The sequence below is a fragment of the Orcinus orca genome, chromosome 5 (genome assembly GCF_937001465.1).
Source record: "Orcinus orca chromosome 5, mOrcOrc1.1, whole genome shotgun sequence".
In the NCBI taxonomy this organism is placed as follows: Eukaryota; Metazoa; Chordata; class Mammalia; order Artiodactyla; family Delphinidae; genus Orcinus; species Orcinus orca.
Genome location: NC_064563.1, coordinates 22,162,105 through 22,189,002, shown reverse-complemented (window position 1 = coordinate 22,189,002; position 26,898 = coordinate 22,162,105). Strand labels below are relative to the sequence as shown.

The 26,898-nt window shown below is 36.9% G+C and overlaps 1 long non-coding RNA gene across 1 annotated transcript in view; it reads left to right on the top strand.

The window, feature by feature from the left end:
- The first annotated feature begins 203 nt into the window (after nucleotides 1–203).
- The window catches only part of LOC117195968 (uncharacterized), a 122,456-nt gene continuing 95,761 nt past the window's right edge, over nucleotides 204–26,898 (top strand). Inside the window, exons 1-2 of the long non-coding RNA XR_004475911.2 lie at nucleotides 204–288; nucleotides 22,433–22,525. This is a non-coding gene — a long non-coding RNA (uncharacterized LOC117195968). The remainder of the gene's footprint in view (nucleotides 289–22,432; nucleotides 22,526–26,898) is intronic.

Sequence of the window (26,898 nt, the reverse complement as noted above, 5' to 3'; positions counted from 1 at the left end):
TTTAATGATCTAGAGGTGGGAGAAGGGAAAGAGGAAATGAGGAAGAGATAAGGAAGGATGGTAGGAGTCCCTTTAACTTCTAAAGGGTCTTCTGTTCCCAAAGAGTAGATTTCCTGGTAATGGACCAGCTTTGTGGGCAGGAATTGTGAACTGATGAAATTACAACAGCCATAAAACACTGATTTTTCTACTTGCACTATTTAGGTCAAAAGAGAAAGCACAGGTTCACACCTCACCAGAGAAGAATGAAGATTTGAAATCAGAAGCTGCAAGCTAATGGACTTCAAGGTGAATCACACTCATAGACATATGTGGTTTAACTCACCCAGTGTTTTAGTTTTGGTTTTTCTTTCTTTCTTTTTTTAAAAATAAATTTATTTATTTATTTTTGGCTGCATTAGGTCTTTGCTGCTCTGCGTGGGCTTTCTTTTTAGGTGCGGCAAGCAGGGGCTACTCTTCGTTGCGGTGTGCAGGCCTCTCATTACGGTGGCTTCTCTTGTTGCGGAGCACAGACTCTAGTCTACGGCTTCAGTAGTTGTGGCACATGGGCTCAGTAGTTGTGGCTCGTGGGCTCTAGGGTACAGGCTCAGTAGTTGTGGTGCACTGGCTTAGTTGCTTCACGGCCTGTGGGATCTTCCTGGACCAGGGCTCGAACCCATGTCCCCTGCATTGACAGGCAGATTCCCAACCACTGTGCCACCAGGGAAGCCCAGGTTTTTATTTCTTTCTTGAATTAATTGAGAATATTTAGAAATCAATAGATTTCACATACAGATTCAGATGTCTAGTGTCACTTGAAAGATCAGATGACTTCATAACACTGGGCTGGGGAGAAGCAACTTCTACAGGGCACACACCCTCCAGTTTGCCACAGTTGTCCTCTGGCTGACTTATTTTATTTGCTTAGATCCTGTAGCATTTGAGGTTTTGATCCCAGGCTTAAGGACTAGTTTTCAGATGACATTTCCAACATATTCATTTTTGATCTGCTTCCAATTCACCTCTTTTATCTGTGGGCACCTACACCTTATTCTCAGGGTGGGTACTCAAGAGATCAGACTAGTGGGCAGCTGGCTTCCAACCACCAGGCACCAACCAACTAGAAAGAAGTCCCCACAATGCAACCTGCAGGATCTCATGCTGGGCCAGTTTCACCCCTTTTGTTTCTAAACCTTGGGAAAGTTGAGGGAGGGTCTTCGGCAGCCAAGGTGAAGGAGTGTACTCCAGTATGGAAATGCTTCACCATTTAAACAAGTAGGACTACTGTGCTGGTGCCTGCCCATGGAGGATCAGCCCTGCCTATATCTGAGGCAAAGTGTACAGTGTCTTTGCCCTTGAACTCACCCTCCACAAGTCTAACTCTGTGCATTAGCTGTGTATGTTGTGTGTGTTTGTGTGTATGTCAGTTTTGCTTACTAGATTTAAGCTTTACAAAGGTAGTATAGAGCCTTGCACAATGTAGACAGGTCATAAACGTATTTTAAGTGGAGTAGATTGAATTATTTATTTATTCCAGGGTCTCTGTAATGTTCATTGCCATGTGATAAATGAAACCATGTTTGGTTTCCTTGTGCATATTTGATTTTCATACACCTATATTTCATATCAAGGAGAAAACCAATCAACACCGTCATATAGAAACATCTCTGAACCACACATAAAATATCTTAAAAAAAATTTAACCTTTGAAATTGAAGTATAAACAGGAGAAGAATTCATAGATTTTCTAATTGTCTTATCCTGCTGTGGGCACTAGAAGACATTCTGTCTATAGCTATGACTGTGTGTGCACACAATAATTAATGCAGAGCCTAGGAAAATTAGTTTAAAAGTATAAGGTCATTTTCAGATCACTAGATATTGATAGTACTTTTTATTTCATCTTCTACTATAATTTGAAGCTTGGAAAATTTTAATACAGGTAGAAATAATTGCTAGAGGAAATATTTCTATTAAAATGGTGGATTAAGGAGAAGGTAGAATTTTCCCAGCTGAATACAAATTTTCCGTATAATTATACAAAGATCTTAAAATAATCGTAAAAGATTCTTCCAATAAAAGCTATTAAATGACTGTGTAGTTGATATAGAAGATTTGGCTCAAATATTCCATGTTTAATAGTGCAAAATACTTTCTAATGGAAACTTTTCAAGGAGCCATATTGAGTCAAGAAATTTCTTTCTGTTTAGACAATACTGTGAATAGTAATTGATGCTTACCAGGGTTTCAGAGCCTATTTCTCTTTGAAACAATGGATTTTCTTCTAACCCCATTGTCTCTTGTAAAAAGATGTCTTTGGAGATATTGGTAAGACACACACAATTACTGAATTGACTTTATTAAATGAATCTGCTGTGTTATTTTACTCCAAAAAAAAATTCACATGCGTTCTGAAATTTGATGACTTAAAAGTTAATTTTAAGAGAATATGCAAGTAATTGAAGCAAAAAATAGTTTCTTTCAATGCTCAGAAGATTTCGTCTCTAACCATACACACTCACTTTACCATAACGCAAATAGGATTCTTATATTTGTTCTTTTCAAGTGATCTATAATTTCAAAGTCTGGATTACACAAAAATGGATATTTAATTTGTCTTCAAAACAACTATATAGTGGCACAAAAATGTTACCAAAAAATCCTAACCAAATTAGAGTTATGTCAGTGGAGGGAAAGTTTGGTGCCCTGGCAGCAGCAGCCTGGTTTGGCTGCCTCTACTCCTCAACCTCTCCAGAATGCTGGGATGAATCCAGGGTCTTTAGACGGCAGAGTTGATTTTGGGTTGCTTAGTGAAGAGCTGTCAGCACCAAAATGATAGTAGCAAAGCTGAAATCAGAGGCTACCCACGGTCAGTCAGATGTTGAGTCACACAGCAGGGGATACTGGAGTCCATCAGACTGAGAGTCTGGAGGGATGAGTGAGTTCAGAATCTGTGGGTCCTGTCATGGGAGCATTTCTTTTGAAGACTTCAGGACTAGCCACTGAGGTCATGGCTTTGGCCAGTCTTAAAGGTAGAGTACTTAGAAATTGGGACATGACAAACAGCACCAGAAATGTGGGGTTTTCTCTTCAGTGGAAGATAAAATGTTTGCCTTATTTCTCCATACCTTGCAAGCTGATTGGCCACAAATTCTCATGAGAATTTCATGACTATGCCTAGTCATGTATGGTCATTTTACTCTGCTTTACTAAGATTTCTGGGCTAGGCTGACACTTCACGTGAGTTCTTTGAAATTTTAAAGGGTCTTTGTAATAATATGGTGAGTCTTCAACAGGTCTCCTTAAGCCTCGTGGTATATTGTGTTATTGTCCAAGTGTCATTTCAGCTGAACAGTTATTGTCTGTGTCAAAAGACTAAATCCTAAAGATGCAATTTAAGCAACGCATGGAGCTGCCAACACGCAAATCAGGTTGGATTTTCAAGAAGGTCAGTTGTTTTGGATGAATGAAAGATTTTTACTCCTTGGACTCTGAGTATAATATTAGTGGATGCAACATGGAACCCAGTCAGCCCTGGGAACTTTCCTTGGATTCGTTACTTGGGCTTTGAATCTTGGGTTTCTCCATTTGAAAAGAATTCCTATCTTACAGGCTTGTTGTAAGAATTAATAATAAGCTGGATACATATGAAGAATACATAGAATACATACATACAAGAATTTATATACATACATACAAGATTTACATACATACAAGAATACATACAAGAATTTATATACAATAATACACTATACAAATGTCAAGTAAAAAAAAAATACTTTGCCTATAGGTAAAATCAGGAGTCAATGGGTACCAGAGTTGTTGGTAATAATATTTCATGCCCTCTAAGAAAATTAATTTTCTTTTTACATTTCTATTCTGAACAATTGAAACATCTAACTATATGAAACATACGTTACTGAACACAAGTTCCTGTGCCTGATGTACAGTGAGGCCAACATCGGAGTTTGGAGCAGAGAGAGGTTTATTGCAGAGCCATGCAAGGAGACATGCAGCTCATGCCCCCAAAACCCCAAACTGCTCAAAGGGTTTCAGCAAAGCACTTTTAAAGGCAAGGTGAGGGAGGGGAGTGGTTAGTTGTTGCAAACTTCTTGGTGTCTGAATCCTTTGTTCTTGCAGCTGTCCACGTAGGTCAGGTCATGATGTTCCTGTAAACCTCCAATAAAACAAATGTTATTCTCTGTTCTGCAACTTTATATCTCTATATGAATGGACTGTTAAAGGTCAGAGCCCTGAGAATAGGCTACCTTGTGTATTTCAGGCTATAGGCAACATTCTTTTGCAAAAGGTGCAGAGCCAGCATGACTAAGCACAAGCAATAGAACAGATCTAATATGGAGTCAGATCTGTTCTTCCCTATTACACATACACTTACTTTCCGAAGATTTCAAACTCTAGAATCAGGGAGGTGGATATATTTACAATATAAGTAATTTATCCCCTGGTTCTTCTCATACATCTATGTCCATTACTTCTCTATTTCTTTCCTTGGGTTCTTTTTCTCTCTTTTTATTTTTTCTGTTTCTCTTTGTTCTCTAGCTTTTTCTCATCACAATATTGTCATATACCATGGACTTAATGACCACTTAACAAATATTCCTCAATCTGCATTTTTAGCTCAAAAATTTCTCCTGAACTGCAGAGTAGTGTACACCTAGGTATTCACAGATACCTGAGATCCCAAGCCCCTAAACTTGTTCCTTTTTCTGTATTCCGTTCCTTGGTCATACTCCATTTAAATTTATTCTCCACTGGAGTTAGGGTTATCTTTCTTAAATGCAAACCTGATCATGTTAAGCCCTTATTTATTAAACCCTTCTATTTTCCATCCCCTTTAGAATTCATATCTGTTTATCTTTCCAAACGCAACTCCTCACAGAATTGACTTGTGGTTTTCCAAATGTGTTGGACAGCTTCTGTCCTTCACCCTACTGTTCATGCTGTCCTCTCTGTCTGGAATGGCCTTTCTGATCTTGTCTGCTTAGCAAGCTCCTGTTTCACATTCAAACAGTCAAAATGTCTTCTGTAACATCTGTCACGATATCCTCTAAGAAATCTGACCTGCCTGCCAGCTTCTCCAAACAGGATTAATTACTTCTATTATTGTACTTTGTACACTGTATTACAATTACTTGTTTATGTACCCTTCTCTCTTACCAGGCTCTGAGTAATTCAAATATGAGGTCCATACCTTATTCACTTGAGCACATGGCTTACAGCACAGTTTCACACACACATAGATGTTTAATGCTTGTGGAGAGCAGTTCAATGAAGACTGTAACGTTGTTACACAATTAATCTCTGAACTGGTTTGAGTCTATCTGGGCAGTGAGGAAATGTGGATGTGGAGAGGATATTACTTTTGTCTCTTACCTGTTCATGTCTATTCCTCTGGAATTTATGTACTCTGTTAAGAAGATTCTTTCCTGGGTAGAAAAAAATAAGACTGTTTTCAGTAAATATTTTCAGTGGATTTTCTATCATCAGGAAGTAATAAGAAAAATACTCATTGAATGTAATTTACAGAGAAAAACATCATTCATTCATTGAACACATGTTCTCTGATGACCTACTGTCTGCCCAACACTGTTCTGAGCATTTGAAATATAGCAGTGAATAAGGCAGACGCAGATCTCCACCTTCATAGCAAGCAAGCAAGCAAGAAAGAAAAAAAGAAAGAAAGAAAATAAAGAAAAAAGGAAAGAAACTTCATTAACAGAGAAAAGGCACTTATCTTTTCCACAGATCTTATATGATTTCTTACTCCAAAATCCTCCTTCCTACCTCCCTACTTTCTCACTTTAGGACATTTTACAGGCTTAAAAGAAAAGGCAAATGCAAAAACTGAAATGTTCTCAGAAGGGCTAGCTTAAAGCTCATGACAGATTTTGGAAATGGAGTGTTCATGTATACTTTGTAGAAAAAGTGAGAAAAGACCGCCATTTTTGGTAAGGTTAATTGGGATGCCAAGGATAGAAAATCAGTGTGCTCTGCAATATGGATTCCACTACCAACCTGTGTTTTTGATCTAATAAGTTTTAAAAACTATGTTTTGCTAAATTATTGTATCCTTGTCTCCTCAGTCAGAATGAATATATGTGTGTGGTTTGTGTCAAGGCAGCTCTTCAAAGTGCAGTTGATCTGATACTTATACTGTTGGAGTGTGTGCTCAGTAATTTTTCACTCAAACGGACAGCATGTAATATTCAGCCATCCCAGGGCAGTAGTAACTCGTACTCCCCACTTTTTGACGATTCTTTCAAAAGATTTGATGAATATGTATATCATATGACAGTAAGAGCTATGTCTGCCCATTTTCCATCTTTTCAACTGGTTGTAGTTTAGTTGCCTAAAACCAAAAGTTTACAGTGCATAACCATGTTGGAGAATGGAAGCAGAATTTTAATGGATGTCAAACAAGAAAAGCAGCAGACACCTAGAGCAAAGTGCTCTACACTCCCCTTGAGTAATGATAGTTCATTTACGTGGGTGAGAGCCAAGTCTGCTTGGCTAGGAGGCAGTTTTTAATAGTGTATGTCAGGGACACACAACGAAGTTTTCCATGTATCCTCACAGAGGAGTCTTACATTCCTGAAGTAATGATTAATGAAGTTTCTGTGCTAGAATTTTAGTCATATGGATTTTATTTTCTCCTTCGTTTAGTCACAGCTTTTCTCATTTTCCTTTATGGCCAGCTCCTGCCTATGCAAACACACTTAGGCAAAAGCACAAGAACAATAGTTCTGGAAAATGTAGGCCAATGTTGCTGAGAGCCCTTGCCAGAAACTAATTTTAGTTAAAGAGATCTGACTATTTTCAAGCCATTCACTTTCCACCCTTCCTACCAACCCTGGAACATTACAGATGAAAGTGCCTCACGGAGTTGGGAATTTGTGACAAGAGGGTTCTTTAAACCATTTTCATCATTTTATAACAAATTCAAGAGTTAGGCTGGGTCAGGGGTTGGTGACCTTTGGCATGCACACCAAAAGTGGACTGAGAATAAGGGACAACATTTTGGATACATTCTTCCTTTCTGACAAACACTCCTTTCCTTCCTCCAGATGGAACTTAGCTCCAGGAGGGCTGCATACCCACCAAAACCCTCACCCAGTTTCTTTCTTTTTTTAGGTTGGCTTCTAGTTGCTAAGGTGTTAACTGCTAGATTAAATGAGTGAATTAAGGGCAACCCCTCCCAAACCATTTGCATTTCAAAGGAGATAGTAAGAGATTGGAGAGCCAAAGGCAGCTTTAGTCCTGGAAGGAGAAGCAGAGGGTGCTATTTTCAGACCTGGGCAGCTAGGCTTTCTACTTTGTACTCTGCCTCTTGCTTACAGCCAAGATTATAAGTAGATGGTTACAAATTGGTTCCTTAGGTCCAAACTCCATTTTCATAACTATTTTTTTCTATTCATAGCTTCAACAAAAAGAATCTTAGACATATTTTACAAACATCAAAATCTTTACCATGTTATTCCTCAGGCATCCTATATTTTATTTGGAAAATTTAAATTCCTGTTAAGATTTCTTTTTATGGTCATCTAATTCTAATGCTTTGACCAGTGTCACTGCTTTCTTTTGAACTGTCTCCAGGTTATCTTTTTTCTCTTAATTGTGCAGTCAATAACCAAATATATCTCTAGAGTAATAGTCAACATACAGACATGTTTGAAAGAAAAATTTCTACAGGTGATATTGTTGTTTTTTTACTGTTTTAAATTTATTAATTCCAAGCATAAAATTATTGATGAATTTGAAACTATATCTTTTTATATATCCAAATGCAGCAAGATTCACAATGACTTTTGGGAGATAGCAAAGCTAAGCTGAAATTATAGCCGTCTCTTGTTCAATTTACAGCCCCAGTCTAGACCCTTAAAATTTATTCACAACCATGCACAGTACATTTTTACTTGATATTTCAATAATTTACTTTAAAATTGTACCATCCAATGTATGTCTCTTTAGATAACTCAACCTTTTCCTGATTATTTTTCCAAATTATTTAGATTTTCTTCAATTTTAATCAAATATTTGAAAGGTTAAGCAACGCCACCTTCCAGGATTTCATGTTTAAAATGGATAAACAGGATCCCTGTTTCATCATCCAAGTTGTGGATAAAATGTGTAAAAGCCTTTGGCTTACCTTCTGGCTTGAAACACATCCAAGCAGTCCTTCTTAATTGGTGTCCTAGATTGTATAAATTAGGAACACTATTTCTTTAACGCTTGACCACTGCCACCACAGTCTGGGAAATGAACACTGAATTTCCAACCCATTTGCCTAACTCGAACATTTCACATTACTGAGACAGTGTTTGGTAGGCAGAGGACAGATGGATGCCCTAGGCAATGCTATCATAAGACATTAGAAAGTATTTTTGGGGAGTGAGGTGACTTGGGCACAGAATGGGAGAAGACAAATTCCTGAAGGGCAAGAACTCTAGTCCCTTAAAAGAATTCAGAACAGTCAGTGCATTAGCCATGAAATATTTGAAGAATATATTCAACATTAATTTGCAGAAATTACGTACCCTCTAGGTGTAAGATGGTAATTTATTCTTTATGATAAATATCAGAATTGATGGGGGCTTCCCTGGTGGCACAGTGGTTGAGGGTCCGCCTGCCGATGCAGGGGACACGGGTTCGTGCCCCAGTCCGGGAGGATCCCACATGCCGCAGAGCGGCTGGACCCGTGAGCCATGGCCGCTGAGCCTGTGCGTCCGGAGCCTGTGCTCCGCAACGGGAGAGGCCACAACAGTGAGTGGCCCGCGTACCGCAAAAAGAAAAAAAAAAAATCAGAATTGATTAATTGTGAAATAGAGTGAGAGAGAACTTGAGCTTCAGTCAGGTGATTGGCTCTTGGCTCAACTGCATGGCTTTTTTAGCAGTGAGGAACCACAAATAGCCCAGTGTCACCACTGGTTAAGAGTGAACTGGGCTATAATCCATGTTTATTAAATACTAGGACAGTGTTCTTTCCAGTACACCATCCCTCACATTATAACTTTCCTAATCACTATTTATCAGTCTAGCAGTTCCTTTCAGTGACAGTCATTTACAGTATAGTTGAAATGTATCTATCTCAATTGCATTTCTTCTGAATGAATTACTGCTTTTGCTATGCTCTGATAGAAGTTTTATTAATAGTAGCTATCAATTTCTATTAATTTTGTTGCTCAACTTTATTACCTTGATTTCATATTTTGCTCATTTTTATCTGACTTTTCGCAGTGTTTTACTTAAATTTAAAGAGAGCAAAAAAGGTAACCTTCATACACCCCCAAATCAGATAATTATAAATTTTCAGTTGTTTTATTGAAACATTCCAAAACATTTCCAAACTGCAGTTAAAATGCTGAATTCTAGCTTTGTCAAATATGCCATTTCCATCAAGAAAGAAAAAGAAAATATGCTGCAAGCGTCTTCCTTTACAGGTTGTCCCCCGCCACCCATTCTGATTTTAAAAAGTTGCCTTTCTAAACGAAGTACTTTTTTTTTTTTTTTTTAAAGTATGGTGTATTTCTAACTGTAAACCCTCAAATATTGTATATGTTCTTGACCGGGGAAAATTTTGGAATTTACAGTGTGTCAAGGATATTCTAATTCTGCTAATAATTTTCATGGCAGATGATTTGAGGACTTTTCCACAGACTAACTTCTGGCTTTTATTTCTTGGCCACAACCCGTGTACTTCCTGCACCAGGCACCACAGGGTATGTTCAGATCACAATACAATCTCTAGCCCTGCACATTTATGTCACTGTACTAAGTTAGCTCAGTGAGCAGTTGAAATATTTATAGAAGGCTTTCCTAAATGTGTATAACTAACAGTAACTTAGCTACACAGGGAAGTGACTGCAAACCTCATAAATCTATTCCACTAAGCCAAAGTAAATGTGTCTTCAACTCAGCTTCCCCTTAGCTAGACCTCAACTCTGTCCATGGTTTCTGCAATACAATGGTGTATGGTAAGTGTTTAACAGCCAGTTCCCCAGGACAAACGGTATGAGTATATATATGTACATATATTTACGGTAGATTTTACACATCTAAAGGATTTATACATAATTTTTAACTACTGATAAGATATACAGTACTCCACTGTAAATTCCTAACACACCCAAATTGATTCTCATAGAAAGTTTCCCTTGATTTTTGTTGAACTCTTGGATTGGTGACCAACCTATGGTTTCCATTCAACTATGATTTGACAAATGCAATTGCATCTCTTTTCTTATAAAAGGACGGAAGAAAATAAAAATAGAAACAAAAGCCAAAGACAAAAACATTTTAGGTGAAAAGAGTGATAGTTGTTGAAATCTTTATCCTCATTCCCCTGCCCCATTTCCAGGCTAAGGGGCAGTCCCTGTCAGCCGTTTCCTTCTAGGAATTTTAACGGAAACAGCATGATGTGGTGAAGAGGCCACTACCTAGGATCCAGTTCTGGTGCTGCCATCTACTCTGTGTGATCACAGGCAAGTTCTTTACCTCTCAGTTTCTTCATTTGAAATTTGGGGCGATAATAGCACCTGCGTCATAGGGTTTGTATGATTAAATTAGTAAATGTAGAATTTGGGGCACTTAATAATGAATTAGGACTAAAAGAGTTAATATATCTTAGCACTTAGTACATGGAAGAGAGAGAGCTACAAAGATGCAAAAAGACATAACCTTTGCATATAAATAAAGTTACAACTTGAAAAAGAAAGCATTGCAAACCAATTTGAACTTTGGAAATGTACTTTTAGTATAATACAGGCTGTTCTTTGAGGTCATCACCCCCTTTAGCTTACATTCATTGATTCACACATTCATACATTTAGCAAGTATTTATTTAGCAGATAATGGATAGAAGATACTGTATGAAGCATAGGATGAATAATTGTACTATAGTCTCAAGAAGCTTGGATTAAAGTAGTCAAAAGTATACACACATATACACACATCTTTAAAGAACGATAATATCTGGTAAGCGTATGAGCACATACAAACAATCTATCTGTGAGTTCAGAGATGGGGGAGAGAGTTTCTAACCAGTACGCTCTAGATAAGGAATAATAGAGGTAGAGGATTTGGCCTGACCCATTGAAACAGAAGGGAAAACTGATCATTCAAAGGTTGAATTTGTCACCAGGCTAAAAATGCACAATATTTAGAGGGTTTTTGTTTGTTTGTTTGTATTATTTTCCAACATTTAAACATTGGAAATTTTCTCAGAAACATCTGTGTTTTGGGCTTTTATTGAAAAATTGGAAGATCTGACAACATCCTTAACCTCTGTTCAAACATTGCCACCATAATTTGGAAGCAAGTTATCTTGGTCCGTTCAGGCCGCTACTACAAAATACCATAGACTGGAGAGCTTACAAACAACAAGAATTATTTCTCAGTAGCAGAGGCTGCAAAGTCCAAGATAGGGCACCAACAGATTCAGTGTCTGGTGAGAGCCTGTTCCCCAGTTCATAGGCTGCATCTTCTTACTGTGTCCTCATATGGCAGAAGGGCAGACAGGGGAAGCTAGCTCTCTCATGGCTCCCTTAAGGAGTCCCAAATGTGAGGCAAATGCTAATCTAACTCACTCATAAGGGCTCCACCTTCATGACCTCATGTAATTCTAATTACCACCCAAATGCCTCACCTCTTAATACCATCACATTGGGGTGTAGCATTTCAACATATGAATTTTGGGGGGACACAAACATTCAGTCCATAACACCAGTAACAATTACCCCTCTAGAAGGGGCTTCCACTCTTTCCATGTGGCAGCAGTACCCACATACTCAAACCTGTGAACTGGATTCCAAACTTGCAGCCGCTGAAGAACAAATGGCACACAGCAATTAAAGACTTCAATTCACTAGGTTTACACACTGTTTGGCTGCCAATCACAGTCACTCTTCCACCTGTTTGGCTTTGTTGAGAGGCAAAAAAATGTACTCAGCAATGACACGTAACGTAATTGAACTTGTCAACTCGCTGCACAAGTAGATCAGTGACATCTTGCATTGTTACAAAAGGCACTGACCACACCTTTCCAGGATGTGTACCATATCAGAGGAGGGCTCTAGCCCAAAGTAGCAAAAGCACCTCTGAACTGCTCTTTTCCCCACTTACCCCTGTCTTTATAGTCCTGTGTTCCTTTTCTTTTGTTTAATTGTGGTAAGATTTATGTAACGTAACATTTACTATTTTACCCACTTTAGGGCTACAGTTCAGTGGCATCAAGTACATTCACATTGTTGTACAACCAGCATCACTGTCCATCTCCAGAACTCCTTTAATCTTGCAGAATGAAAACTCCAAACTCATTAAACATCCTAACGCCTGGCAATCACCGTTCTTCTTTCAGTCTCTGTGAATTTGACTACTCTAGGTACCTCATGTAATTGTATGTGGAATCATCCAATTTTTGTCCTTTCATGACTAGCTTATTTCATTTAGCATAATGTCTTCAAGGCTCAGCCATGTTGTAGCATGTGTCAGAACTTCCTTCCTCTTTAAGGCTAAATAATAGTCCAATGAAAATGTTAAAACACACTTTGTTTATCCATTCATCCATCAGTGGACACTTAGGTTGTTTCCACTTTTTTGCTATTGTGAATAATGCTGCCATGAACATGGGTATATGAATATCTGAGGTTCTGCTTTCAATTCTTTTGGGTATATACCCAGAAGTGAAATTACCAGAAGTGGTAATTCTGTGTTTAATGTTTTGAGAAAACACCAGACAATTTTCCACAGCAGCTGCACCATTTGACATTCCCACCAGCAACACACAGGGGTTCCAATTTCTCCACCACGGTCATATGGTCCTTTATCTTTTCTCCCCTCCCTGCAGCAGAAACTTCCTTTTCTGTGGCAAGTTTGAAGTCTACCTTAAAATATGGTGTGACAAAAGAAAAATATTAAAATAAGTGTCAGAGTAAGGTTCAGCTTGAAAATTCCACAGGACTAGGAAAAGGTCATGTAACACAATGCTTTTGCTAGGCACGTGGAAAGCCCTAATCCCCCTTCTTCCAGGGAGAAGTTTGATCCCTTCTAGTTGGAGAGATTTAATAAGCGTTAAAATGATTGCGACTTGAGCTTAAGGAATTACGGAATTTTAATAGTTAGCATAAAACATCCAACACAGACATACTTAAAAATTCTATACAACACAGGAGGAGAAAATTGGGAATAAAGAACCAGCTAAAATGAATCCCTTGCGTGATATTAAAAGGAGGCCTGGGGAACTATTTCCGTGACTATGTTTGCCAAATTGTACAGTAAATATATGAATGGGAATGATGCTAGATAGAGCTTTTAGATATAGTTTTTTGTTCTTATTCAACTTGCATGTGTAGTTTAGAAACTAGAGGATCTAGAGAGCAAGGGACTCAGCCTCCATCACTTGCACTTAACAGAGACTCAAAGATGGGCAGAGGAGAAGGAGAGCTTTCTAGTAGAGAAAAGAGAAGGCTTCAGGGTGTAGCAGCCACATTCCTTGCCATGTTCCATGCCAGTTATTTGTTGGGGGTGGGGCTGGTCATCCAATTAAAAAAAAAAAGAAAGAAACTAGGGAACCTAAATTTAATAGGAGGATATGACCATTCTTGTAGAAGAAACGGTTTGGAGGCATCATGATTTATGCAGCCCAAGAGACTCTGACAATGCAAAAGTGGTCTGCAAAGCTCTACACCAGGTGTCCTCCTATTACCGTAATAGAACCAAGTAACTTGGAGATAAGGGAAGTTGCACTGTATTTGAGGGGTGGGAGTAAGGCCAAAAAAAATTCTTATCTCAGATAAAGTTGAGTAGTATCAGAGATAGGTGTCTTACTGACTGAGATCCGCACAGCAAGCCTCATGCCCTGGCTCATTTATCTCCCCGCTCCAGGAAGAGGAAGAATGATGATATTTAAGACCCTTGTGCTCTAGCATTTTTAGGATCCTTCTTATAGTGCCTGAGTATTAGTTCAGCTTTTATTTATTTTCTTACTGTTGTTACACATATTGTTCTACTACTTCTGGATTGGGATGGCTCGGTGACGTATCACTGTCATGCTTACATTTATTTATTCCAGTTAAATCTTTACATATCCTATCAGTTTTTATTTCTATAATAGGTTTTAATACAAGTTCATTTTCCTAAAATGTGATTGATTCCGGTATTGTTAGGTTATCTCACCATTTTCATATGTCTTTTGTACTTTTGAGGCGGCATCTAACTAGCGTAGTTGCAAACTAAAGTACCCTTGCTCAAAAAAGACAGTTCATTTAGCGAGTCCCCATAATACCTGTTATTTAACCAGAGAAATTAACCTTTGGAACAAAATGTGTTCTTCTCTTCAATCAGCAGGTCTCTTTAGTGTTCTCGCTTCTCAGACATGCTGTGCTTTAAAAGCAGATTAGAACTGACAACAATTAGTCACATGTCTGAATTTTAGACGGAAAATAAAAATGAGCTCCTGTGCACAGGAAGTCCAAAATTCATCTTTCTTTCGCCTAAGGTTTTCTTTCTTCAATATCAGTTATCAGTTTAATATAATATTGTTGACTTAACAATGATATATTTCAAGCTGAAGGCAGAAATGAATTTTGCATTAATAAATTGTTTGGAGATGGATTCAAAGAGTATTTCATTATATAAGAAGGGTAGCTATAAAACATGTTTGGTGGTCTTTCCATCATTACTACCTGTGGCCCATTTGTGGGGATGACATTTATCAGTGTGACAGGGAATATTAAGCAAGTGATAGACAGTTATTAGCTGAAGTCCTGATATATTTACACCGTGGGAAAATGCACTTGGTATTTTCTTTCTGGCAACTGGTCGGCTGTTCATAATTTTATGGAAAATTGATTAATCACACATTTAACTCAATGCAAGATCTTCTGCACTGTAATAAATTATGGCCATTAATCAATAAGTACAAAGTAATTCCAAGAGTCTGGAGACATGCTGGCTTCTAATAGAAAAACTTGCACTTAGGCCTTTCTGCCAGTGACCACTTCATCTGAGGTATTTTGCACCTGCCTCAATCCAATTAGATGACATAATTAATGAACCTCAATGCTCTTGATAATTTGTTACACAAAAGAAAGAATGCTTTGGCACATCCATTAAAACCTGATGTATAACACTTTGCAGAAAAGGAAAAAAAATTGATGAACTAAAGCAACAGAGGGTCTTATGCTGGGAATCTTTGTGTTCAAGTGTCAATGTGAGAAGCTGCAGTCTTACTTCATGTTGGGTGAAGACTCAGTTGCATTTGTTAAAATAATCCAACGGGGACCTTTTTTTTCCATTAGAAAAGTGAATTCCGCCTGTGTGCAAAATTTCATGCCATCTTGTTTCTTTTATGACAAATTAAATGGTATGATTAGAATAAGTATTCAGGAAGTATTGTTTCAGAGGCAATCTAATAAATGTTTCCTTGGTTAAGTATCAGTTACAGTTTTACATATCACAGTCATTCTGCACCTGTTTTATGCAGCTAACAATAGGCCTCTCAATAGATTTCCATGAGAGAAAGACTGGGAAGATAAAAAGAAAACCAGTTTGCAGCTAATTCTGTCACTAGGAAACGCCAGGAGTAGATTGTGTTTAGAGACTTTGAAAAACAATTAGCTATGGATTATACAACTGAAAGCCCTTTCCTAACTGTACCTGGAAAATACTTTGCCCATTTAATGCCTTCTAAGCTGTCACTGAGCTTGAACTTCAGTCCCAGTGATTAATGAAAAGCTGCAGGGCACAGCTAGGAGCTAAAGTCTCAATTATGAAAAAGCAGTAACTAGTTTAATGTGCTGATGCTTTTATACTTAAAGTGACAGCTATGAAAAATGGCAATATTTCCAATCATGCTTTAATAATTTATCATTCATTTATTGGCATGTCCAATGTGCTTTACTCCCACTGTTTTTTTTTCTTTTTCTGGGCTCCTGGTGTTATGACACTGAAGAACACAATGTGATCTCGTTCCTTAAAAAACAGACCTTCCCTTTTGGAAGCTGGGACCTACCATCATAAAAGTTTTATGTCTGTCTGTCTATGTTTGTCTGTCTGACTCTATCTATCTATCTGTCTATCTATCTACCTATATATCACCTGTCAATTATCTATGTAATTTCCAGTTAGTGCCAAGATATAGCAGTGGAGTTTTTGAAAAGAGCACAGTCCAGTGACTCTTGTCTCTGTGTGGGTCACGAATTGCCACCTTAATTCCTCACAGACACCTTGAATTATATGCCTTTGGTTATAAGAGAAACTAGACAGGGGTGGGTGGAGGAATCAACGTAAGTCTCCCTGTGCCAAAGGGAAATCAATCCAGATGTGCAGACAGTGGACAAATAGAAGCCAATTATAGAGCAGTAAATGAGGTTGGGGGAAGACACACCATATTTTTGTGGGTAGTGCTACCAAGATATCTTGTAAAGTTATTTAGGTTTAATTTTACATTTTTAATTTCAGGAATGAATTGTTTGTTCAACAGCCATAGTCATTCCCTTGGTTTGTTTTATTAGGTTATATTAGACTGTTTATTATAGTTTGTGCTTGGTAACAGGCCCCCAAGGATTCAGATCACAAGTTGGTAAAAGAATATACCTGCAAGTGTGGTCATAAAACTCAAGTTTCAAGGCAGGTGGCAGTTTTGCTAGTAAAATATTTAAGGAACCACTTGTGACTAAAATGGGCTTAAAGTACTTCTTGTTTGTCCTGGTGGCAGCTCAATTTTGACCCAGATAACAGTGGTGCTGTTCACCAGACCACATGGATCTTGGTTTTTGATGAATTGTTAGGATGCTATTCGAGTACAGTGATAGAAATGGTACACATTGTCATCTCTCTGTGTTTGATCTGCTCCCATAAATAAAGCAGACAGGTGACAACCCATTCACAGGACTGAACTTATTAAAACTGTAAAAGTAAAACTGGAGACTGGGTTTAAAACTCACTTTTAAATTCAGCAGGCTGTCTAATTTTCTTTAGATAAAAGACCCAGATATTTGGGGGCAAGGATATTTAATGCATTTTGAAAAAAATAATGCAACAATATAGTTACAAGGAAGAATGATGTCCCTTTTGGGCACTTATATTTAGCCATATTAAGAAGTACAGGACATTGTTTAATTTTACATGGCATTCATTCATTGGTTAACTTTCTTTTTGACCTTTTTTCCTCTGTTTAAGCAAAGCCAAGAGAATATGAGCCCATGTTTATCCTATTTCCTACTACTCTGGAGTCTGTGTAAATAACTTGTTAGTCAGACTGTCTTTACTGTTATCCTGTTAGTGTCTTACACAGTACCTTATCATGCTCAGATCACCTTTTCATACCCAGGCATGCTTCTCTGGATTTTTCTCTTTTAATGACATGCTTTTCTTATGCTATTTAACTTATCTAATAACTTAAACGCTTCAAATCACTTTCCAGGATTATTCTTAAGCTTAAAGTTGATCATATTCTTTAGGCCTTTATTAGAGTTCAGATCCATTCCTCCAGCAAAATTTGGCTGGGGACTCTGATAGGTCATATTTTCCCACCCTTTTCTCCAAACATCTGTGAATTTACCAGCACACACTGAAATGTACCACGCATGCTGCCTTGTTATCTTCTGTAGACATTGATCCAGCCATCTGTCCACAGACATTTTCTTACTCACATATGTGGGTGCACACACACACCACTCACCCACGTACATACGACACAACCTACACATACATACAACACGCACACACACAACCCATGCTCTGTTTTGGATATGAATAGATTTGCAGTTATTTAAGGCTATCAGCCTTTGTCTCTCTTTAGTCTAGTCTTGTCCCAAATAGAACTTAAAAAAAAGTTATGTTTCTTTAAATAGCTTCATTGCTCCTCCTTTGAAAAAAGGGAAGAAACAGCAGCTTAAACCCAGTTGCTTGGAGCACAGTGATGGAGTAAATATCCCTTAGGTGGCAGAAAACAGCTCTAGGCTCTCTGGATAAGAATGACATGATCCTACCACGGAGTTTTAGGAAGTTTTGGAATTTTCAATTAAACTGTTCCGTATACGGGTAGTTTCCCCAAAGCTATGGGGGCAACTTGCCCAGATCCTTTTTCCCCGCAGATCAGACAAGGTCAGGAAGTGGGAGCAGTGCCAGGAGCTTGAGCTATTAGGTCCAGCTGTAAGATTTTTTCTTCTGTATCTGTCTTGTGGGGTCATTCCACCTACGCTTTGTTTTGATAGATAGTTCCTAACACAGGAGCCGGTTTTCCTCTGGGACGATCTAAACAATCATCATAGGCTTCGGTTTTAGAATGTTTTTAGCTGACATCTTCTCAACATTTTAGGAGGTCTGTATATGTGAACTTATGGTCTTCTTTTTACAGTAATAATAGAACAATAATTACGCTGCTCATGATGATTGCTGACATTTATTACATATTGTTCCAATATATTTGTATATATTAATTTATTAAAATTTTACCACAATCCTATGAGCTATTCTTATCCCCTTTATATAGAGGGGGAAACTGATGCATAAAATGTTGAAATATCTTGACTGAATCTATACAACTGGCAAATGACAGAGCTGGGATTTGCATGTAGGTACTCTTACTCCAGAGTGTTCACTCTTAATTGCTATGCTATATTTCTAACTAGTATGAATTACTTTCTATTTTATAACATGGGTGAAACATAGGAGAAATGAGGTCATTACAAAGTAGTTGCTATGACAAGGTCTCTAGCAACTGAAAATTTTATACAAAACCCGTTTCTATCATAATCTCTTCTTTCCACACATAGCCCATTTGGCATGGATTCTTTGTCTCTTGATCATAAATAATAAAATGGAGAGAGGAAACTCATCAAGCATTTATTTTTATGATTTTTATTTTTTTTACTTTTGCGGTACGCGGGCTTCTCACTGTTGTGGCCTCTCCCGTTGCGGAGCACAGGCTCCGGACGCACAGGCTCTGCGGCATGTGGGATCTTCCTGGACTGGGGCACGAACCCGTGTTCGCTGCATCGGCAGGCAGACTCTCAACCACTGCGCCACCAGAGAAGCCCAAGCATTTCTTGATAATGTCTCTCAATATCTGGGAAATGCTGCTCAGCCTCTCTGGCGGCAACCACGTTTTCATTTCTGTACCAGCCACTGGATTCCCCTCACTCTTCTTTATCCTATTTCTACCTCATCAAACTGTATCAAAATTGCAAGTGAACATAATCCTTTGGAAAATAGCTGTTTATACCTGTGCAAAATATTATTTCCTTCAGGGAACCCAATATTTCAAATTTCGGACCAGCTACATACTTAATTTTCAGAAAATTTACCATATGTTTGAGTTTTATCTTTCCATTTTGGGTTCTGGAATAGCATTATTTCCTCCTGCTTTTAGATCTCTGAACCATATGCCGAATCTCCACAGCTCCATATACTGCTTTATAGTGTGGTACTAAATGTAATAAGCCTTAATTTGTTGATGTTCTCTGAATATTTTATAGAGTTGTTTTATCAGCCAATTTTATATATTCCACTCTTTAAAAATATATCATCTTCACATTTTATCCCATTGTTTTTAGTTTACTATATTTGAGAAAGTTAAGACTCTAGCATTTCAGAAAATATTTTAAATGTTTTAAATATAGTAGGTTAAGCTACAAGAAAATAGCTACCTTCATAAGAAATCATACATTTTCTAAAAATTCCATCATAAACATTCATTTGAGAAAAAGGAGTTAGGAGATCGAGGTTTTCAGACCTATAATAAGAAGGCTATATAATTTAAAATAGTAAAATAACTTATATTATTGAGAACTAAAATAATCAATCAGAAAATCATATCTAGAAACTCCAAGTGAATCTTGAAGTACATTTAGACTGGACCAAAGTCAGTGGGTTTATAGACCATTAAAACAAAAACAAACTGCTACATGGCTCACAACATCAACGGAAGACCAAACAAACAAACAAACAAACAAACAAACAAAAAATATCCAGCATTGAGAAGGCATCTCCTACAATAAAACAGATGTTTATCCCTATACTGAAGCAAAAGAGCTTTAAAAACATGCTCTCAGTACTATTTGCTAATTGTCATTATGTTATAATCAATTGTGGTCCATATTGCATTTCTTAATTAATTGATTTAACATTTTAGAAAATGATTGGTGTTGGTTTTTCAGTAGTGTAATAGAGCTGGTCTGTGCTAATTTGCAAGAGCTGATTGCTACACTTTTAGGAACTTTGAGAACCAGTTGATAAATCTAGCCATTATTAAAATGTAAATGATATAAACTTACAAATAAATTGGGTCTTAAATTCTAAAAAATTCACCACTTCCTGAATATTTACTACATTTTACTATTACCTGTGTCTTGAGTTTACTTATGTCTATTGTGTCTGCATGGTAGAAATAACATGTAATGGTGTTCACGATTCTTTCTGACTCCACATTCAGTGATTTCACATTGCTCACTTGGAATTGATTAGTAAGAGTATTTACACCATAGAAATTGATGAACTCTACAAATTAAGACACTCTTCAACCCTCCCAACCCACCATCTAGAGCTGGTTGTTAAACATTGAGCAGACCACCATTGTTTGGCTTTCATACAAATTGAATTAATACAATGAGATTTTACCTTAGTATGAAATGGGTATTTTCAGCATTCCTAAAAAAACATCAACAGGAGATTAGTTGGACTTTCTGATCAAGAATGTTTTTATTTTAGGGACTTCCCTGGCGGTCCAGTGGTTAAGACTCCTTGCTTCCACTGCAGGGGACGCGGATGCAATCCTTTGTCAGGGGGAACTAAGATCCCACATGCTGCCCGGCACAGCTCAAAAAACAAACAAAAAGAAGTATTTTTTAATTTTAAATATCAGAAACAATAATTAGAATTAATAGATAAACTTAATGCTTACAGTCAATCAATTAACAGGTGGCCAGTCAGCAAATACTACTGAGCTCTGTGACATTAGCTGCAGTGAAGAGTACATTAGAAACAGCTGTGTGACCAGTTTCACTTGTATTGTATAATGCTTTTTAGGATATTGTCCATTATATCCCATAAAGAACCCATTTCGGAGGACCAAATGGGTCTGACAAAATTTCTCTCCAACTCAAATAAATAGAATTTACTAAATTGAGAGGGTTTGCTTTTCCTTAGCTATGGACAGTTTTTTCTCATGCAAGTGGTGAATTTTGCAGCTTATTATGTCTCCACCTTTAGCTTGGCTATTATGATACTTAGAAACAAATATGCAACCCCCTTTAACAACTGCCCAGGACCTCCTGATCTGCATTTTTGTGTATCAATTTTAACACTGGCTTTATTTTACTGTTCTAATTTTATTTTCTGTTTTGTACTCTATTTTTAGTGGGTATGTGTTAAACTGTCTGGCTAGGATCCCTTAGGTGGGAATTTCCCCTTCCCCACAGCCTAATGGATCTACTTAACCTGAGGTAACCTCATTCTTGGCCACAGGTGATTGGGCCCTGACCTAACCTGAGCCAGATGAATCTCTTTCCTTTGGTTTGGACTTGGGGCAGAGGGAAACAAGTCAGTCTCTCTTCAGGGACCTCTAATTAGATTAAAACTTGGTGTACTTGATGACCTTGTGCTGCCTTGTGGACCAAGAACAAAGGAAGAAAGTCAATAGTGAGAAAACAGGGAGGGTGGAGCAGACGCTGGGCAAGACCACAGTTAGGAAACACTTAGAGAATGTGCCTACCACATTTGGTTTTGTGTATGTTTGGTCCCAAGGCAGAGCTGCATTCCTGTCCTTGAACCTCTGAGCCCTCCTCAAATCCTTATGGTAAATTCTCTTTTAGGTTTTTATTTCTAGTTGCTTTCTTTTACTTGCAAGCAAAGACTGCTGACAGCACACTAAACGTTATTCTACTATACATATTTTTGTTTGATAACTCTGTCTATTGGTAATGGGGTAGATGTAAATAAATGAAATATTTATAATCAGTGCTATATTATTGCAATATTTTATTTATTTAACAAAGTTTTCCAAGTGATAAAATTGCCTTAGGAAGACAAACCTAGGTACTTCCCAATTAAGTACACAGAAACATTTTATATTTTGCTATTTACATTTAATTTGCTATTTAAGAAGAAAATGGCTTTGTAGTTTTGCTATGTGACTCAAAATTTTACTGCCTCCACCTCAGCCCCTTTCATAATTCCCCCTCCTCCTATGTTCTAACTTAGTGTAGCTTGATTTTCTATTGCTGCTGTAACAAAATTCCTGCAAACTCAGTGCATTAAAACAACAAAGTTCTGTGGGTCTTAAGTGTGTTATGGATCCCACCAGACTAAAATCAAAGCATTGGCAGGCTGTTCCTTTCTGGAGGCTCTAGGGGAGAATCTGCTACCTGTTCATTCAGGTTGTTGGTAAAGTTTAGTTCCCCATGGATATAGGTCTGAGATTGCAGTTCCCTTGCAGGCGTTCCCAGCTGAGGAGTGTTCCCAGCTCCCAGAGGCCATCTGCATTCCTTGGCTCGTAATATCCTTTTCTCCATCTTCAAAGTCAGCAATGGTAAGTGGAGTCCTTCTTACATCTCTTTCTTACACAGTTTGATGGCTCTTTGTAAACAGTGAGAGTTGTCCATGACCTGACTCCTATCTATTTGTTTATCCTCATCTTCTTTGTTCCCTTTCTCAAACCTTCAACCTGTGTATATCCACTACTTTTTGTTCCCTATTTTACCTGTGCACATACTGTTCTCTTTCCCTAAAAATGGTTCCCCCACCACCACCGTTTGCCTCCTTCTGAAACCCTGCCATTCTCTTGGTAAACTACTGTTCACTTCTGAAGTCTTAATTTAAACCTTCTCTGCACCTCTTGGTCCTCTGAGCCATCACTATAATTTATAAGTACCTCTTTTTAGCATTCTTCATAATGCAAGAGATATTTTATTTTTTTATATGTGTGATTCTCCTTTTGGATTTTACCTCCTTGAAGTTGGTTACCATATCCTTTTCATCTTTGTGTACCAATGGACCTAGCATAGTGCCTTGCACACAGATAGCACACAATAGTGCCAAGTGAATGGATCTACAAAAGTAACAAGCTATAAAAAATTTGTGGAATACATATTTTGAATCCAAACTTTTAGCTACTTAATTAGTGCTGGTCTGGAAAATAAACCAAACATTTAGATTTTCCTAACAGTTGAACTTTAGCAGTTGGAAAGATAGAATGGATCTATGTCTTTGGATAGAGTTTAAGCACCAAATGATGTCAGGGTTCCTGAAGATTTGACAATTACTGCATCAACAAGTTACCACCAGTAAAGGATTTAGATATTCACAGGAAGCCCATTTGGTAAGCTTGTTTCAAGATCATTTTTAATGCTTTTTCATTATATCAGTTATAATTAAACTACTTTATATATGTAATTATGTGGCCTAGTAATCGAGACAATACATTATGGAACTGTGTAAAACAAGTCCTACAGATTTGTACTTCTTCCGGGCTCTGTTAGTATTTAATCGGTTTCTGGCCACCCACTGAGCTGGTCTGGAAGAAGCTGCCTTTTGATCCCTTTTATGAAATGACCTTTGAGGGCAAAAATAGATGAGACTAAACCTTAAAAGGTTTGTTATAAATATTCTGTTTGGCATCATGTATCTTTCCAAAATGCCAGAATAAAACACTTAACTAAAAAGGGTAACTTTAATGTTTTAGACAAACAAGGCTAAGCCCACCACTATAGGCTGCTTGTAATATATGCTGGTCCAATTGGCCACAGAGACCCGCACAATTGCCTTGTCTAGGGACCAGCAACAAGTGAGGATGATGAAACTCCTTCCACACTTGATTACAATACCAGAGGTGGTCTTTTGTTATTTTAGTATCCCTTTTGCCCTGTAATCCTCACTGTTTGCAGTCTGTGTAACCAGCCAATGCTCCCATCTGTCATTAGAAGCAACATAAGTACTCAGAAGGGAGGAACAGTTCATATTAATGATGCCAACCTGTTCTGTCCTTCTTTAATCAGAAAAGGCTTATATAAAGCCTGTGTAAAGGGTGCAGGTGAAAACAGCTTATGACTGACAAATGTAACGGGTCCCGAGACTATAAAAATATATTTTTTATTACGACTAGATACAAGAACAGTGACTGTCATGAAATGATGTAAGATTTCTCTTGAAAAAATGATGTAAGGAGGATTGATTCCTTCTTTCAGTGTTTAAATCTCTGAATCAGATTAGCTGGCCCATTCTCCATCACTTATTCATACAACAAACACTTACTGGTGACTTACTATGTGAGAGGCACAAGTTGCTAAAAATAGAGCAAGGGTCTACAACTCTCCACACAGATATATGCTTTATATTCTCACTGTTATAAGTCAAGGTTTCTATAATTCTTACCATGCACAACTGTTGAATTTTCCTTGTGTATGTTTATCTTTAACGTCTCCTGGAAGTGGCTTCTATTTTAGTTTATTTTTGACCAAATGACCTGCTTTTGTTGAAGAAGGGCCTTCAAGACAGAGACCCATGATTGTACCATCTCAGAGAAAAGGGTATCATCTCAAAGAAATGGTGTTGGGATGTCACGTTGGGATAAAGAAAAGTCTTGTTAGGCAGAAACTTAATGTTATGTTAAAGGGAGAGTAAGACCAGAAGTGTTTGAAACGACTTAAAGTTCTGAACAAGGAAATCAGAGGAAAAATGAGGCTGTAAAACAATTTCATCATTCAGCATGTAGATTTATAGATGTTTACTACCTGATCTAAGATGACAGCAGCTCCAAGAAAAGTTACACACACAAAAACCTCTCTCCCTCAAGATACACCAGAGAGGAAGGCATGTGTAATTGTAGGAGTGAACAACAGATTAAGTTGAAGAAGAAATAAAAGTAGAGAACAAGATGGAGGAATTATGAGAACTAGGTAAATGTAAAGATAAAGATAAAAATTCTTATTTAAAACAGGTTAAAACTTTGAAACTATAAAGTACCTATCCATAGAGTGGCAAATAAGTCAATTATTTGACCTATCCAAAAAAGGCTTTATAATTTCTTTAGGAACACACACACACAAAGCAAGCAAATTTGGAGAAAGCCTATTGAAATTTTATTCCATTTTTAAATTAAAAAAGAATAAATGCTAGTTTGCTAACTTCTGGAATGTTAGATTTAATGCATATAAAATTTTAGAAATATCTTAAAACATTATAAATTCTAATCAGTAATAATGCATTTAAAATTTTGAAAAAAGGAAATAATTACTTACGATTTTAATCGGCTAAGTTAAATAACCTACCATAAATATGTTAACTTAAATTCATTAATATTTTTAATATTAGACATATTATTTATTATCTATTAAATGTCAGAGAGGGACCTTACTGTATGATTTCTAGTAATAATCTATGATGTCATTATTCTATTTTTATATATATTTACATTTAGTTAAATAATTTGTGTCACTTAGAAAAGTTAAAGATATACCTAAGCTTTAGTTTCTTGAGACAGTAAACTTATATTCCGCAGAAGATTGAAGTTATCCTCTAAGCATTAATTTATTCAATGTGCTTGTTAGGTGGGAAGAAAAGTAGGTTGTTAGTAAAAATCAGCACAGGATATTTACAATTTATTATTCTATTTCACAGCAATAGCTATTGCTAGTATTTTAGTGTATGTTCTTTTCTTTCCCCCAATGAACATAATGTCTCTATATTTGTACTTTTAAAATAAAACGCACTGTACAATGTGTGCTGTTTGGTAATTTGCTCTTCTACTCAAACTCAGTGTATCATAGACATATCTTTCAATTTCAACAAATAAAATAATGGCTGAATATGTTCCATATTTTTAAGTGTACCATAATTACCAACATATTGATGAGCATTATGTTAACCAATTTTCTTCTTTCTAAGCATGATCTTCTATATACATCTATACACATCCTTAGGCATGTGGGGTCAATGGTGTTCATGTTTAAAAATTTTTACATATTTTTAAAAGTTGCTCAAAAGATTATACTAATTTATGTATTCATAAGCCATACTGTTTCGTTGTCCTGAATTTGGGACAGTAGCAGTTATTTCTACTTTTAATCTTTGCTAATATGATTTTGGAAAAAAATGACATTTTCCATCAAAATTTCTAATTTGTATTTTTAACTAGTGGAGAGGTTGAACTTTTCTTTAACCATAAATTTATTAGTGCATTATAATCCTTCTTTTGTATGGTTTCTTCAATTCTATCTCTTTTTTAATTGAAGTAAAGTTGATTTACAATATCACATTAGTTTCAGGTGTACAACAACTAGGTCCTTTTTTCCACTGAGGTGTTTCTCTAGTTTTTGTTGATTTGCAAGAACCTTTATATATTAGTAATTTTGTCCTCATACATTTCAAATGTCTTTCCCCAGTTCAGCATACAAAATGAAAAATTTTTAAATATTTGTTATGCGGTGAACAAAATACGTCCAACCACAGGACAATAGGGAAATTCTTATTTTTCACTTTAAATTCAAGTGGAAGAAAGAAAGTGTCAAGGAAGCTGTTTCTGTATTCTCTTTTAAAATAAATTTCTGTGACAATTTGAGTTAATTTATCATTTCCAAGATGCTTGAGACTGTTTGAAACCCAGTATTAACTAAATTACTTATGCCATTGTTAAATAATAAGCTGTTTAAAATATTAGATTTTTTGAAAAATTATAGAAACAAAAGATATAGACTAAATATATATTCTAAAGATATAGACTAAATATATATTCTATATATAGAATTTAATCTCTGAAAGACTTAATTCTTAATCTCATACTATGACTTATTAGATTTTAGATACAGAATGAAAATCTTCATCCTTAGAGATCAGCCCACAGGTAGAAATGGCGATCAGCTGGCTTTTCCCCAGGACACCAATAACCCATATCAATTAGATCATTGA